The 15,833-nt window shown below is 33.1% G+C and overlaps 1 protein-coding gene and 1 non-coding gene across 2 annotated transcripts in view; both read left to right on the top strand.

The window, feature by feature from the left end:
• LOC106669169 (vitamin K-dependent gamma-carboxylase) overlaps window positions 1–15,833 on the top strand; it is a 120,503-nt gene that overhangs the window by 60,722 nt on the left and 43,948 nt on the right. The gene's annotated exons all lie outside the window — the stretch shown is intronic.
• Trnas-acu lies at window positions 10,668–10,740 on the top strand. The gene has a single exon. It is a non-coding gene; the product is annotated as a tRNA-Ser (tRNA).

Here is a 15,833-nt window from a genome sequence, read left to right as displayed (position 1 = left end):
CACAATAACGTTAACGTTACAAAAAGAGAAAACGAAGAGAGAAAGGAACGTAGACACTCTAAGTGAGAAGGAGATATGGAAAGAGTGAGAGAGAGGGAGATGGAAAGGGTAAGATTGATTGATTGGTTGATGGGTTTATTTAATCACACAAATTTATATCTCTCCCATCTTTCTTACACTTAACGTGAGTTGTACAGTTTACGTTATACATGTATTATGATTTACACTCCTTTGGTCTTTACAATGTATTTTACAATTATCAGATATGGATGAGAAGGCTATTAAAAAAAAATGTTTTGTTTTTAACTAACAATTTACAAATTTACTAAAACAACATATATATANTTCGGTGCACCATAGGAAAATCAACGTTTGTGCGTCTAATTACGACTCGGCACATTTTATTTTGTTAGTCTCGTACCAAAAAATAGGCGAGTCACTTTTCGACACACCATTCATTACAAATTAGTTTTAGTAGGTTGGAAGGAACATAAACAAAACGAATATTATTAAAACATTATTCAAACACAATGTAAAAATTAAAAAAAAAAATATTAACAAATTAATTTGATTAAGGTTTTTAGAGTATTTTTTTCAGGTAAAGTAAAAAAAGTTTAAAAAAAGTCTATCGTAAAACGATGATTGGACGTTAAATAATTGTTGGTGTGTAATTGACTAGGCTACTGTGTTGCAGCAAATGGAGGTCTGGTCAACCAATTATTATAATGATTTTGACAATTTTTGGTTTGCTAACACAGGAGATTGTTATATTTATTTAATTTTTTTACTTTACCAGAAAAAGGATATTGTTACATGTATTTAATTTTTCTACTTTACCAGAAAAAAGGATATTGTTACATTTATTTAATTTTTTTACTTTACCAGAAAAAAGGAGATTGTTACATTTATTTAATTTTTCTACTTTACCAGAAAAAAGGATATTGTTACCAGAAAAAAGAGATTGTTACATTTATTTAATTTTTCTACTTTACCAGAAAAAAGGATATTGTTACATTTATTTAATTTTTTTACTTTACCAAAAAAGTACTCTTAAACCTTAATCAAATTAATTTGTGAAGAATTTTTTGTAATTTTTACATTGTGTTTGAATAATGGTTTAATAATATTGGTTTTGCTTATTTTCCTTCCAACCTACTAAAACTAATTTGTAACGAATGGTGCGTCGAAAAGTGACTCGCCTATTTTTTGGTACGAGTCTAACAAAATAAAATTGCCGAGTCATAATTAGACGCACCACCGTTGATTTTCCTATGGTGCGTCAAAAAATGACTCACCCTGTATATATATATATATGCTTCTTTTTGTTGTAAGTTTATAATTTTGGAGAACATACGTGTCAATAAAACAAGCAACAAAACGTAAAATAAAAACAAATGGTGCGTTGGTAGGTGTTACTTATATAGGTCAACCTTTATCTCTATAAATTACAATGTGGGACAATTATATTACTAAAATGCAAAAACTTAATCATTTACAATACTTTTTTGAATAATAATCAAACAGCAAACAAAAGTTAAAAAAAGATAGATAATTGTTTATAATGGTGCAATGCGTTCGTCTTTGTTTTAATTGGACGCCTATTTGAAAACAAAAGGGGTTCAAAATAGTCAGTAGGATTACCGTTTGTTTCACCTCCGTTAAGACGAAAAAAAAATATAGCTCGCATACATCATTCAAGTGAAAAGATGATTTCTATAATTCTAAGTGATACTATTTATGATATAAACTGATAATTGATAACAAATAAACTAATTGGCAACATGTATAGTAGCATACAAGAAAAAAAAATACGATTGTAAAATCTCTGAACATATGTAGTCAACAAGAGACTCGATTGTGTTGAATCAATATTGACTCCAACTGGTACACAAAACCTTCTCAATCTTATTCTTGTCAGTATTTATCCTTTTGTTTCTGTTCTATCTGGTTTCTATGCTAATTTAATCATGAAATTTTAAAAAACCAATTATCTTTCTCCTCTCTCTCTCTCTCTCTCTCTCTCTCTCTCTCTCTCTCTCTCTCTCTCTCTCCCTCCCTCCCTCCTCCCTCTATCTATCGTTTTCTCTCTCTCTCTCTCACTCTCTCTCTCTCTCTCCCTCCCTCACTCCCTCCCTCCTTCCATCCCTCCCTCCCTCCCTCCTCCCTCTATCTCTCGTTTTCTTTCTCTCTCTACTCTCTATCTGTCTATCTATCTCTACCTATCAATTGATCGATCTACCTATCTATTTATCACTATTTATTTATTTTTCTCCTATCTTTCACTTTTTTCCTGTTTGTCTATTTTTCCTTTTTTCTATCCCTCTCTCACTCCTCTTTCTCTCTCTGTCTATTTTTCCTTTTTCTCTCCCTCTCTCACTCCTCTTTCTCTCTCTCTCCTCTTTCTCGCTTTATTTATCATCTTATTTTTTTCTTTTAATACAATAACTTTTGTTTCACCTCAATTGAGACAATTTTAGATCTAAAAAAAAAAAAATATATATATATATATATATAAAGACCAGAAAATACATCATATCACAGTTTAAAAAAATACATTTTATAAATGTATATACATATTTACTAGTTTCTGGTCTGTTTATTTTCTCTTTGTAATGCCTGATAGTAAAAGTTATTTTTCCCTTTTTAGGTTAATTTAACGGTTACATTTATATAGGGTGGTCACGAATAATAAATGATACATACCCAAAATAAACTATTTGTATGTTTAGACTGAACACACAAATTAAACATATTTGACCAACTTGATCGTTAACATCATTAGATAGTCACATTAAAAAATAAATAAATAAAATGAAAATAAAAATAAAGCCAATTAAAACAAAAGAAAGCTAACTGCGGTCTGACTGTACTTGTGGAGATAAAAATTACAATTGTCATTTTTTAACGATTTATATTTTTTAATTGATAAGAAATTTCATTCATAAATATCACAACCATATATATCGTTATAATAATAAACGGAGATTATTTTCTTGGATTCTACGAAATAAAATTATTTAAAAATGCGTCATCGCGGTATCAAAATGTGTGAAAACGATTAGCTGGGTTTGTCAGTCGTTGGTGATCGATCAGCATTTATAGATAACCAACAATTCTACTTTTACAAAAAAAAGACATAATACTCATTTTTTTCTTCTGAGGGAAGTTAGTATCGTGGATTATTTGTTTTCTTGCTTCCTAAAAGCCCTTGCACGTTTCGGTAACTAGCTAAACTGTTCAAAGGTGTCAGTTCTTGCCAAAGAAGGAAATAGGGATTCATTTATCGGTTAATTGTGTTACGAGACAGGTAGAGAAGTAGCGTGGGAAGGAAGGCGTTTGTGCCAAATAAGACCCTGCCCTCCGCCGATATGACATATATGATTCGGGGAACCACCCCTGTACAAGGAAAGATCATATCTTGTGATTTAATGCGCTATTAGTCACATAGGAACAATAGTTCGCAACAGAAGGGACATCCAATTAAATCTTGCACAATCCCTTCTGGCTTTATTACGCAATTGGTGGACTTGTTCCGTAAATAATTTTTGGTCTTGGTGGGTTACGGTCAAAAATGGTGTATTACGTTTTTCAAAGTCAAACGAGATAAGATTGGGGAACGAATGGTATAAAAATAAATCATTACGATACTTCTTAAGACTAATGATGACGACTATTTACGATACAAAACAACTCATTTCTGTTATCCAAAACTCACTTGCATCGTTGACGCATCCATGCGGTGTATGTGTCTTGGACTCACGCTATATTCTTCATTTTCTCCTTCATTATAATTGCCTCTTTCTTTCTCAACCTTTTGCATAATAATATCTTTTCATTCGCTCTCTCTCACTCTCTCTTTTTCTCTCCCTCTCCTCCCTCTATCTCTCGTTTTCTTTCTCTCTCTATTATCTATCTATCTGTCTATCTATCTATCCATTTATCTCTACCTATCGATTGATCGATCTACCTCTCCATTTATCACTATTTATTTATTTTTCTCCTATCTTTCACTTTATCTTTGTCTATTTTTCCTTTTTATCTCCTCTCCCACTCCTCTCTCTCTCTCTCTCTCTCTCTCTCTCTCTCTCTCTCTCTCTCTCTCTCTCTCTCTCTCTCTTGCTCTCTCTCTCTTGCTCTCTCTCGCTTTCTTTCTATATCTATCTACCTACCTACCTACCTATATATATATATATTTAATTTATATTTTCTGTCGTCTCTATTTTTCCTCTTTCACTCCTTCTCTAATGTATGCTATATAATGCGCTTGTATCTCTCTCTCTCTCTCTCTCTCTCTCTCTCTCTCTCTCTCTCTCTCTACCTACCTACCTACTCTCCCTCTTCCAATCTCATATATCTCTATCTGTCTATCAGTACATCTCTACTTATCATTGTACCTATCTATTTATCACTATTTATTTACCTTTCTCCTATCTTTTACTGTTTTGTCCCTCTCTCTCTCTCTCTTTCTCTCTCTCTCTCTTTTCCCTCCTTCTCTCCCCCTTTCTAGTTCCTTCCTTTTTCTATATATGTTGCTCTATCACGTACTTCCAGCCTCCCTATGATTTTTTTTTCTTGGATTACCTATGAATCTAGCATTATAAATACTCTTACTACTCGACTATTCACTTATCACATCTTTTTTTCTGATTCTCTTGTCTGTCTCTCTATTTCTTCCTCTTTCTCTCTCCCTCTCTTTTTTCCCTAAACAGACTAAGAAAGAAATAAACAGAAATGCTGACTTGAGACGCTATAATGTGACTATAAACAGGCCATAAATGGGACCACATTTTTAAAAGCGTTGTCAAAGAAAGACATGTCTGCTTGACATGTACCAAAAGTTATTCTGGTGTCGGTCGCCGTGAGCCAATCATCAGATTAATTCGAGCATATGATTCATGATTCCCACCTTGTTGTTTCACTGCTCAACTTGTAGCATTTCCAATATTTATGGTTTCAATAACAACGACGAAAATAAACCAATCCGGCGATTTCGGACCGGATGGATCAACGGGCAAAGGAGTCACGCTAAATCCAAGCATTATATATAGAACTGAATAAGCTCTTAATGAACGGTTATGGAAGGTAGTGTTATGATTAACGGATTAGGGAACAATCTTCTGCACGAATCCTTACGATAGTTTCCTACGAGGTTCGTGATTAGTGATGTAGCTCCCAGTTAACTTTGTTCTCTGTTTGTTTATATCGCTCTTCAAACCCAACACTTGCCTTAATTCGAACAGGTTTCTACCGCCTCTAATTCTATTTTTACTGCAGATTTCAAACAATTAGAACACGCATTTGCAAGGGAGAGGATTTTCCTATGCTAAACAACGTTGATGTACTCTCTCTCTTTCTTTTTCTTTTTTCTAAATCTGGTGTTACATTGTATACTTGCGATTTTGTAGACACATCCTGATGAAAGATAATGAATTATGTACATTGGCAGTATGCCACAATCGCCTTAGGATCTTTTAAACCATCAATCTTTTATCAACCTGTGTATTTGTCTTTTATATGAAATACAAAAAGTGGTACATTTCAAGTAAAATACGTATGTTTTTCCATTTATATAAAATATTATATATCTTTGTTTTTTGTTTTTTCAATAACCGATGATTGGAGCATCCATTTTTCTTGCTCTTTTGCTAATTAGTTTCATTTTGCTGTGTTTTATCGTTTATAATTTATATTAATCACTTCTATTTTTTCAATAGAAACCGTTTCAAGCCAGTTTCAAGCACGTACTGGGAGATAGTACGATAATCATCAATGATTCACATGTTCAATCAATATAAACAAACCGCCTGCTAAATATGAACAAAAAGATTGTTTAAATGACGTTGACGGTGATTAACGTTGATGATTATGTTTGGATGAATACTGATTTTTGTTTTAAGGAAGGGGGAAGCAGATTGAGCAGACCATTACGGCAAGGCAGTTTGCAAAAACCACAGATTTATTATTTAGTTCAAATTTGATCATAACTCTGTTTTTGCAGAGTTTCAAACGAATAAATCTTATCTAAAAAGATTTCTATAGTAGAAACAAAAGAGATACGGTTTCTAAAATGCTGGTTGTTCTTATTTGCTACGTTCTTGTTCTTTTCTCCTCATAATTTACGTTTTTTAAATAAAGAAATTATTTACCTCTTGTCGACTGATTTTAGTGAATGGGGTAGAATGAAACTCGGAATATTTCTGAAGATTTGTTTTTTTGAGAATGAGCACTGGATCAATTGCATAGAAGAGACGCACGGTAGTTTTCAAAAAAACAAAAAGTTTAATATTAGGGTCAAATTTGATTGGAAATCTGTTTTTTCAGTGTTTTAAATGAAAACATCTTAGCTACAAAGAATTATGATCGAAAAATCCTTAAAAACTGCACTTTCTGAAATGCTTTTTTGTTCTTATTTTCTATGTTCTTGTATTCTTTTCTCCATATGCTTTATGTAATTTTTCTTAATGTTTCAAATTTTCTCATAAAGTTTATCTTATATACTTTTCTAAACTAGTTAACATGAAATTTGGGTCTTTTGTGTAATAGTTAAATCTTGATTCATGTGCTATATTTTTGATTTTAATGGTTTAAGAGAAATCCACTTTCAGGCAAAAACATGTAAAAGTCCCTACACATTATTTTTCCTAACTTACCAAAAATTCAATAAAACCATCGAATTTTGATGACCTTTCTACTTTATAAAGTGAAATCTTCATTTTTTAATTTATTTATCATAATATACTCTTAATATATACTTTTGTAGGTCGAAGCTACATGAAACTTCATAACATGAACGTACTTAGTAATCAGGAATGATTGTATTTTGTTATTGATTGTTCTTTTTGCAATTAAATTAACCCTGATTAGTGAATATTCTAACCTTTAAGTTTTTGTTATAGAATTTTAGGAAGTAGTTATATGAAATAGATGATTATGTAATTAAAAGTGCTGATCTTGATTCCAACCATGTTCCTAATTAGTTTTTTTTCTCGTTCATCTACTAATCATAATTCGAGATCCGGACCTATATATAAAACCGGCATTAGTAATGGTGTAGGGTCGGAATCCGAAGAATCCCTTGTCACAATCTATTCCAGGAGGTTATTACATTTAAAGCAAACGAAAATATCCCGGAAAACTTATTGCCCCTTCCGCCTCGGCAAGATATCACCGTTATAGGCTGACAATGAGATAAATTAGTTAGAAACCCAGTTCGAGAATAAAGTGCTTAGTGTTGTTTTTGATGAAGGATGACATGTTCGGAGCATGTTCGTTCCCGGCCACCCAGACATTATACCTCGAGGTAGGGATGTTCCGATACCGCCTATGTATCGATACTAATATCATTTCAGTTTTTAAAGGTTAGGTATCGATATCTGAAACGATACTATTATCTAAAAAATAGTATCGATACCAATATTATATCAATCTCAATATTTTTACCCACCCCTTTTAATACGCCTACCTTTTAAAATTTGGTGTTTATTTTCTAAAAATATAATTGATTTTTAAATTGTTAAAGTAGAATAATTGTAAATTAAAAAAGGTTATCTTTTAGGCTCGCAATAAAAAATAAAATAAATTTGTTTCACAAGATGAGTAACACATCTGTTGAAATATAAGTACTTGATACCGATTTCCAGTAGTATTGAAATTAAAACCGGATTGCTGTTCTTAAAAATTAGCTGAATGCCCAATTTTTCAACGCATAAATAAGTTACTATCGATACGACCTAAATACTCGGTATCGAAAAAAAGTATCGATATTAGTCAATATCAGTCAATATCTAATCAGTAGTATCGGAACATGCGTACCGCGAGGTCTTAGCGGTAAACCGAATAAATGTCTCTTTGCTGTAAGTTCAAGGGGTTCCACAAAGAAGATCTGCAGATAATTGGCTAAAAAACATTGGCCAAACAAACTGAAAAACATTGGCTAACAAAAAGTGGTAAAACAAACTAAAAATTAAAATGATACCTTAATAATAGATTAGTAGGGGCGTCGGTGGACGCAACGGTTTGGCGTTGACACGGCGCTCATCATTGTAAGGTAAAGGTCCCGGGTTCGAATGCAGGGCCGCTGGATTCGAACCCGAATTTTTTAAAAAACACCGGCACCCCGAGGGTTGATATAACCTCTGCTGTTGCGAACCCTCGTAAAAATAAATAAATAAAATGAAATAACAATAATCATAATTAATTAATAAGATTATTTTGCACGTCTAATATTATTTATGTACATATTTAAAATAGGAGGTAGATCAAAATCCACGAAATTATTAATGCATTTATCTTCATGTTCAATTTTACATTTTTTAATTTCAATTTTCTTATACCAATCTAGCTCCCTCCCTTTGTTGACACTATGTAACAGTATTGTATTTAAATTTAAATTGTATATTGTTTCTTTTAGATGGTCCTTAAATTCCTAAAATTTGGTCGATTTGGTGTTCTTGAACTCTCGTTTTTATTTTTCTACCGCTTTGGGTAAACCCCGCTTTTTGCCAAGTTGTCTACCTTGTCTTTAGGTTTTGAAAGGATGTTTCTAAGTGAACACGTACTTATAAAAGCTATTTTCTTGTTTAAAAATTTTAGTAACTTTTTCTGATAGTTCGCCAATAAATGGCAAACATCGGAAACCTAATGATTCAATTATGGTGGGGTGGTTGAGTCCTATTGTTGCTTCTTTTATAGTTAATTTTTTTATTATTTTATCGAGCAACCTATCAATAAATATTTCTTGATATCCATTGTTTTTTATTAAGGTTTTAATAGTTTCTAATTCTTTTCTACATAGCGTTTCCAAAAAAAGAACAGATTTAATTAATTTGTTGTTTGATTTTGAAAAGATTTTTTTCAAAATTATCCATGAATATTTCGTATTAAGTGCGGATAATATAGAACCCATTGGTAACCCTTTCATTTCATAAAGGGTTAACACTCACTTAGATAGTTTTCAAAAGTAGTGTTTTGATAAGAAAAAAATTATAAAAAGAGAAACCTCAAATACAATACAATATACAAATAAATTATTCGATTTTATTACAAATTGAATTAGTGTTTTTTAATAAATGCTGGCGAATGTTAAAAACGACACTGTATATAGCTGTGATAGAAGTGCGAACACTAGTCATTTTAAAGGGGGAAAAGAAGTTCTATCACCTGCACAAAACAGTTTACAACCCATCAGTTAACATCATACACCAACTCGCAATTAATATATCGGGAAATATGCATGGTGGTATAACCCCAATAATTAGTGTATGTATTGCGCCTAGGGTAAGTGTTTCTGTTGGTTGATGGTCTTCTTTAGTTGGTCCTTTTGTCTAACGAGTATCTTCAGGTGATTCTTTGTGGTGACTTCAATCTACTGAGACTCTACATTTTAGTCTATAGGCCACCTCATTAACCATCTAGTTCTTTAACAGATATACCGTCTGATATATGTTCTTTTCATAAACTTCACCAAGTTAACGTTCAACGGAATAAGGCTAATGTTATTCTGGACTTTGTCTTCACCAGCACGTAAGTGGTATCAGTCACCAATGCCATTGATACTATTGTTGATGATTATATGGAGGTCGTGAGATGCGGTCTGGTGCGACGTAGGTTTTGGAAAAACATTTTCTTTATCGTGCCAATGTTTCGATCTTTATTGAGATCATCTTCAGGGCCTGGGATTATAAAGATTATTTAAATTTTGCAAGTACATGTAGGATGTGAAAAAATGAATTAATACAATGCTAGAAATTTTAGATTTAAAAAAATACATACGTAAATAAAATGAATTTATACAATGCTAGAAAATTTTACATTAAAAAAAAATTTATACAATGCTAGAAAATTTTAGATAAAAAAACTGAATTTATGCAATGCTAAATCTAAAATTTTCTAGCATTGTATAAATTAATTTTTTTATTCTAAAATTTTCTACCATCGTATAAATTCATTTTATTAATTTTTTTAATCTAAAATTTTCTAATTTCTAAAATTTAATCTAAATATTGAATCTAGTTTGCGAAATAAAGGTCAGATTTGAATTTTAATGTTGCTAAGTTGAGAAATTACGATTTTATTTTTAAAAAATCTGATTTTAGACTAAAATGACAAAAATGTTAATACCTCAAGAAAGAGTCCAAACATAAACCTCGTTCTGGTGGCACTGAACTAAGTTTTATTTATTGAATTCTCTAGTTTTCGTCGTCCTCTTGACCAATTAATATCATTCAATTAATTAAGGTTTTTAGTTGAGACAAAAACGTCAGTGCCACGAGTGGGATTCGAACTCTCGATATTCGGCTAAATAAGCCGCTGCTCTACCACTTGAGCTATCCTGACTTCGATCCTCTCGGATACCAACTCTCCATCTCAACCGACAACCGTTCGAATTTTCCTCTTTTTGGTATTTTCTATGTTTTTATCTCAACCAAGACCTTATATAAAAAGAATAATTAACTGAAAGAAGTTACATGGTCAATTGACCACTAAAACATAAATGTATTAATATTTAATAAGTAAAAGAAGTTTCACTTTACTAACAGCTCCCCGTGGCCACTTCATAAGTCGCTGAGAATCGAATCCTGATTACACGACATTTAGAAATGGCAAAAAGTGGGAAAATTCGAACTGTTGTACGTTGAGATGGGGAGTTCTTGTCCGAGAGGATCGAAGTCACGATAGTTTAAGTGGTAGGGTAGCGGCGTACTAAGCCGAAGGTCGTGGGTTCGAATCCCACTCGTGACACTCACTTTTTTATCTCAACCAAGACATTACATAAAAAGAATAATTAATTGAAATAGGTTTTAATAATTTTTTTAACAACTCTATCAATAAGAACATTCAAAATTGACTTACTGAAGCGGTTGTCTCTCACTTAAGTTCTAATTAAGATTGATAAATGACTTGGACCTGACGGAATTCCACCCTTACTTCGAAATCAATATAGATTTAGATTTGTACTCGCCCCCTAATCTGCAACAACTTCGTAATTTTTCCCAGGAGCTATGGAAAATGTGGTTTATTATCTCATTGTATAAACATGGAGAGAGGAAAAATGTAAAAAATCTACCGCCCAATATACATTTTAGCGCACACACCTCTAAATTATTTGAATCAATTATAATGCAATGTATATCCCCTATGTTTTCACATCTCAGCGTAATTGATTAAAGTCCGCTCCTCCCTAATTTTCTAGAAATGACAGATATAATATCCAAGGTAATAGAAAAATGGAAAGAAGTTGATATCAATTTTTCACAGATTTCTCAAAGATATTCGACAGAGTTGCCCATAAAATAATAATTTCAAAACTTTAGGAGTATCAATGATATCTTGGACTTCAAATTATTTGTCACATCGTCTCAAAGTAAAAATTGGAGCATATCAATCTAAGCCAATAAGATCTTCTGGTCTTCTACAAGGTGCTCATCTCTGCCCATTATTGTTTAATATTTTTATTAACGATCTTCCTTCTGTTATATGTAGTTCCATTCCTCTCCTTTTGTCGACGATTTAAAAATATTAAGAACAATTAAATCCAATGAGGATTGCCGACTGCTTCAAACTGATATGCATTGGAAACTAATCTCTCTCTCTCTCTCTCTCTCTCTCTCTCTCTCTCTCTGAAAATTAAAAATATTAAAAAAAGCTTCATCCATTCATTTTCTCTCTCCGACATCTCATCGATTGTAAGATCGATGTTTCAGGGTCGATGTCCCAACTAGGGTCTTATTTATAGACATTGAAAGATATAGTAGTCTGGTGACAAACAGTCTGAAAAATATAATTAAAAGTAACATAATGAAATTAACATGTATAAATTTAGTTAATTTTCCATTTGTTTAATTTATGTACCTTATTATTTATTATAGAAATAAACAATCAACAGCTGCTGAAACCTGTGACAATAAACTAATATTCCAATATCATAGTAAATTTTGAAATAAATCTACAGAGGACGATTCTTCTATTAATTTTATCGTTTATTGAATCAGAATAGCGCTAAAAGAGTTACAAGTTGACCGACCGTGGTCAACTTGGTCCGTCTAATCTCGCTATTTTTCGGCCTGAGTTTCGGCAAATCGCCATCTTCAGAGGCGATCGTCTAAAATTATTCTTCAGACTGATTAAAAAACATTCAATAGCAAGTCTCAACTGTTCGACACTCTGGCCAAGTTAATAATAATTGATTTGGAGAAAATCTAATTTTTGTATATAAACATTGATTTAGAGGGGAAAAAATTGGTTCAAATTGGCCTACAATTAAAATTTATGTGTTTTGTGAATAAGTTGACTTTATTATCATAATTTAGTGGTTTATGATTTTATTTTATTGATAGTGAAATAATATTACAAAACAGTTTTGTTTAGAGTGGTTGATCAATGTTGAAGATCAATGAATTCTTGGTAGAAGAAAGATCAGATTTAACCAAATCTTTCGACGAGGTGAAGTAGTGAAAAGTAAGAAGGGCCCATCTTTTATATATACACCGCTAACGATAGCTCTTTCTCTCTCCTTTCGCCTCTCACTCCGGTTTAATTTTAGAATCATTTATTTCTCAACCGAGATGGGATCCCCGCCCCCGACTTTCCTCCCAAACTAAAACATTCTCGTACGTTCAACAGCCGTATGGACGTAAACCAAGCTTCTTCCCCTGACACAAATCACATGGTTACACCGATTGGTCCAGTTTTGTAAAAAGGGTCCCAGACGAACACGAATCTCGACCGAGACACCGGCGACTTCATTCCTGAGTAAACTGTTACGCCACGAAAATAAAGTAAAACATCAATCATTATCATAAACGGTTTGTCTTCGTTATGAATACAAAGGGCGTACAACGACTGAAAAATTGAAACCTGTGGCTTTATACACAATGTTCATCATCGGCGAAAGTAGATCAACAGTGACAGAAATAATAAATGATATGTCTACCTAGTTGCATCACATTAATGAAATCGAGTGTTCCCAGAAATATTTATAATAGAACCGCTTATTGCACAATCTTTCACTCGGGTTTGAACGAGCCAACCATTTAAGGTAGAGTTGTGATCAAAAGGTGCAAATTATTATTAAGAATAAAGGTAATAGTTGACAATTTAATCCCTTAGTCTTAGTTGATAATTGCATATATATATATTTAGAGTTCTAAGCCCCTTATACCTTTTGATAACTCAGTTTTGTAAATGCTTTTTATTTAATAATGAAATCCTTCAATTATAATTGTAATAATTGAATAATTTATACTTGATAATTCAATATCATATAGATGGTTTTTGATGATTTTCCATCCGGAATTTAAAAAAGGCCTACCTACTACCAAAATAACATTTAAAATACCGTTTTATCCGATCAAAAACGGGTACATTACGCGAAATGCATAGGCGTTAAAAAGTGAAGAAAGAGGGTGGTGGAGTACATAAATATTCTCCTTGCCGGATATTTCAACGAACAATCGAAAATACAAAACCTAGGATTTGTAGTAAAAATGTAATTTATAATAGAAATAAAATTAAGGATTCGTAGGAATGGCTTTTCTACTACTTCTTCCTCTCTCTTTCTCTCTTTCTATATCTTCTTTTCTCACATTCTTTCTTTCTTTACCTCTATTGAAAAATTAATGTACCTATGCTTTCTTCCTCCCTTTTTCTTTACTTCCAAGCTCTCTCCCTCCCACTGCCTCACTCACTCTCTCTCTCTCTCACTCTCTCTCACTCTCTCTCATTCTCTCTATCTATATCTTCTTTTCTGAATTTCTTTCTTTCTTTCTTTCTTTACCAATATTGAAAAATTAAGATACCTATGCTTTCTCCCTCCCTTTTTCTTTACTTTCAAGCCCTCTCTCTCTCCCTCCCACTCTCTCTCTTTCTCTCTCTCACTCTCTCTCTCTCTCTCTCTCTCTCTCGCTATCACAATTTATATCTCTCATATATCTATCTTCCTTTCTCTCATTCTTTTTCTTTTTTTATTTCTATCTTTCTTTTCTACTATTTATCTATTTTATCTATTTACTCTCCCTCTATCTCTTCACACTATCTAATCTATTTTATTTTCTCTCTTTTTTATCTCAAGGTACTTTCTCTCTCCTTCTCTTTCTCGCGCTCTCCCTTTATCTCATACACACACACACACACACACACTCACACACACACACACACACACACACACACACACACACACACACTCCTCATCTCTCTTTCTTGCTATCACTCTTTATATCTCTCATATATTTATCTTCCTTTCTTTTTTTTAATTCTATCTTTCTTTCCTACTATCTCTCCATCTATCTAACTATCCCTTTATCTCTTCTCTCTATCTATTTTATTTTCTCTCTTTTTTATCTCTAATTCTATCTACTTTTCCTTTCTCTCCTTCCCTTTCTCGTTCTCTCCTTTATCACTCTCACTCTCTCTCTCCCCCTTCTTTTCTCGCGCTCTCCCTTGGTCATTCTCTCTCTCTCTCTCTCTCTCTCTCTCTCTCTCTCATTTTCTCTTTAAGAGAAGTCGTTCACGAATCTAAATTTGTGAGCGTTTTTATATAAAGCGATATTCATTCTTTTTATCTATCTCGTTTGCTCTATCTTTTTTTCTACACTTAGGTACACATAGCAAAATCTGATTTTTTGCCATTTTGGAATATATATATTGGGTATAAACCATTTAAAAAGACTACTTGACAATAGAACGAAACTCCCAAAGCCTCATCTAGAAATCATAAAAAACATAACAACATGACCATAGCTTGGCCAGGACACATAGGAATTCTAAACTGCTAAAGGCCCAGAACCTATAACTGGGATAACACGATAAAACAAAGTCCTTCATTTAAATATGGCCCGGTAAACTCACGGGTAATGTGACTCTCACCAAAACTGTCGACCACATGAATACAGTTAGACGGGGTAAAACTAAGGAAGGACTATATATACCAGTCACTGGCCTCTAAGGAAACAACGAAACAACTATAAACTAAACTAAACTAGTAAATTTTAGGTTATGTAATAAGGAGGAAGAAACTGCCACTCATGTCATCTTTCAATACAGCAGCCGCTCAATGGTGACAATGTACCAAGGTGACCTAGGAACACAATTTTCGGTAAAGACCTGGTGTTTTTTAAAAGAAAGATCGAGTTATTTGAAAAGAAAGTAAAATAATCTAGAAGGAGGCAGTGCATGGGGAATACAAAATTCCCCGCTTACTAGTTTTTCTTATAATCATCATCATCAAATATGTGCATATTATTACTACAAAGAGTTGAACTGTGCGCTAAACCATCATCCAAAGAATCCAGTCCAAAACCCTTCAAAGCTTCTCAAGCTACCTACTTTGTTACTATCGTGAAGGGAAAAACGATCACGATTTTTATTATATTTGTGTGCACTGGTGTTTTAGTTAAATTGTTTTTTAATTTAAAATGAGTGGATTATTTTGTTTTACCGAACGCCTCCGGTGGTCTTAAATATATTCGGTCGCACACATCCGGAGGAAACTATCCGGGAACGTTGGAAACGCGGACTCTGCCGAGACAGCACGAACCATGGGCACCTTTTATCCTTAAATAAGGACATTCCGAGTCTATGCTAAGGATGGTTTTGACACGTCGCTTAGCGTCCCCTTTGAAGTGAACTGACGTGTAGAAAATTCGGCCAGTGGACAATGGTAAACAGGGATAGGTGTGTGGCCCCGTGCTACCTGCGGCCACCGGCCTCCTGGGGTGAAATCCCGTCGCCTACTGTGCCACGGATCCTTTGTCGTCCCGATGGCTCATTTAAATGCGGTGTTTTCACTTTTGCCCCGATCCAATTATTTTTATGGACGGGTCAAATGCTACAAACCC

The sequence above is a fragment of the Cimex lectularius genome, unplaced genomic scaffold, assembly GCF_000648675.2.
Source record: "Cimex lectularius strain Harlan isolate CLEC.00 unplaced genomic scaffold, Clec_2.1 scaffold77, whole genome shotgun sequence".
Lineage (NCBI taxonomy): Eukaryota > Metazoa > Arthropoda > Insecta > Hemiptera > Cimicidae > Cimex > Cimex lectularius.
The sequence above is the reverse complement of the archived record's forward strand: the minus strand, read 5'-3'. Positions and strand labels throughout refer to the sequence as shown.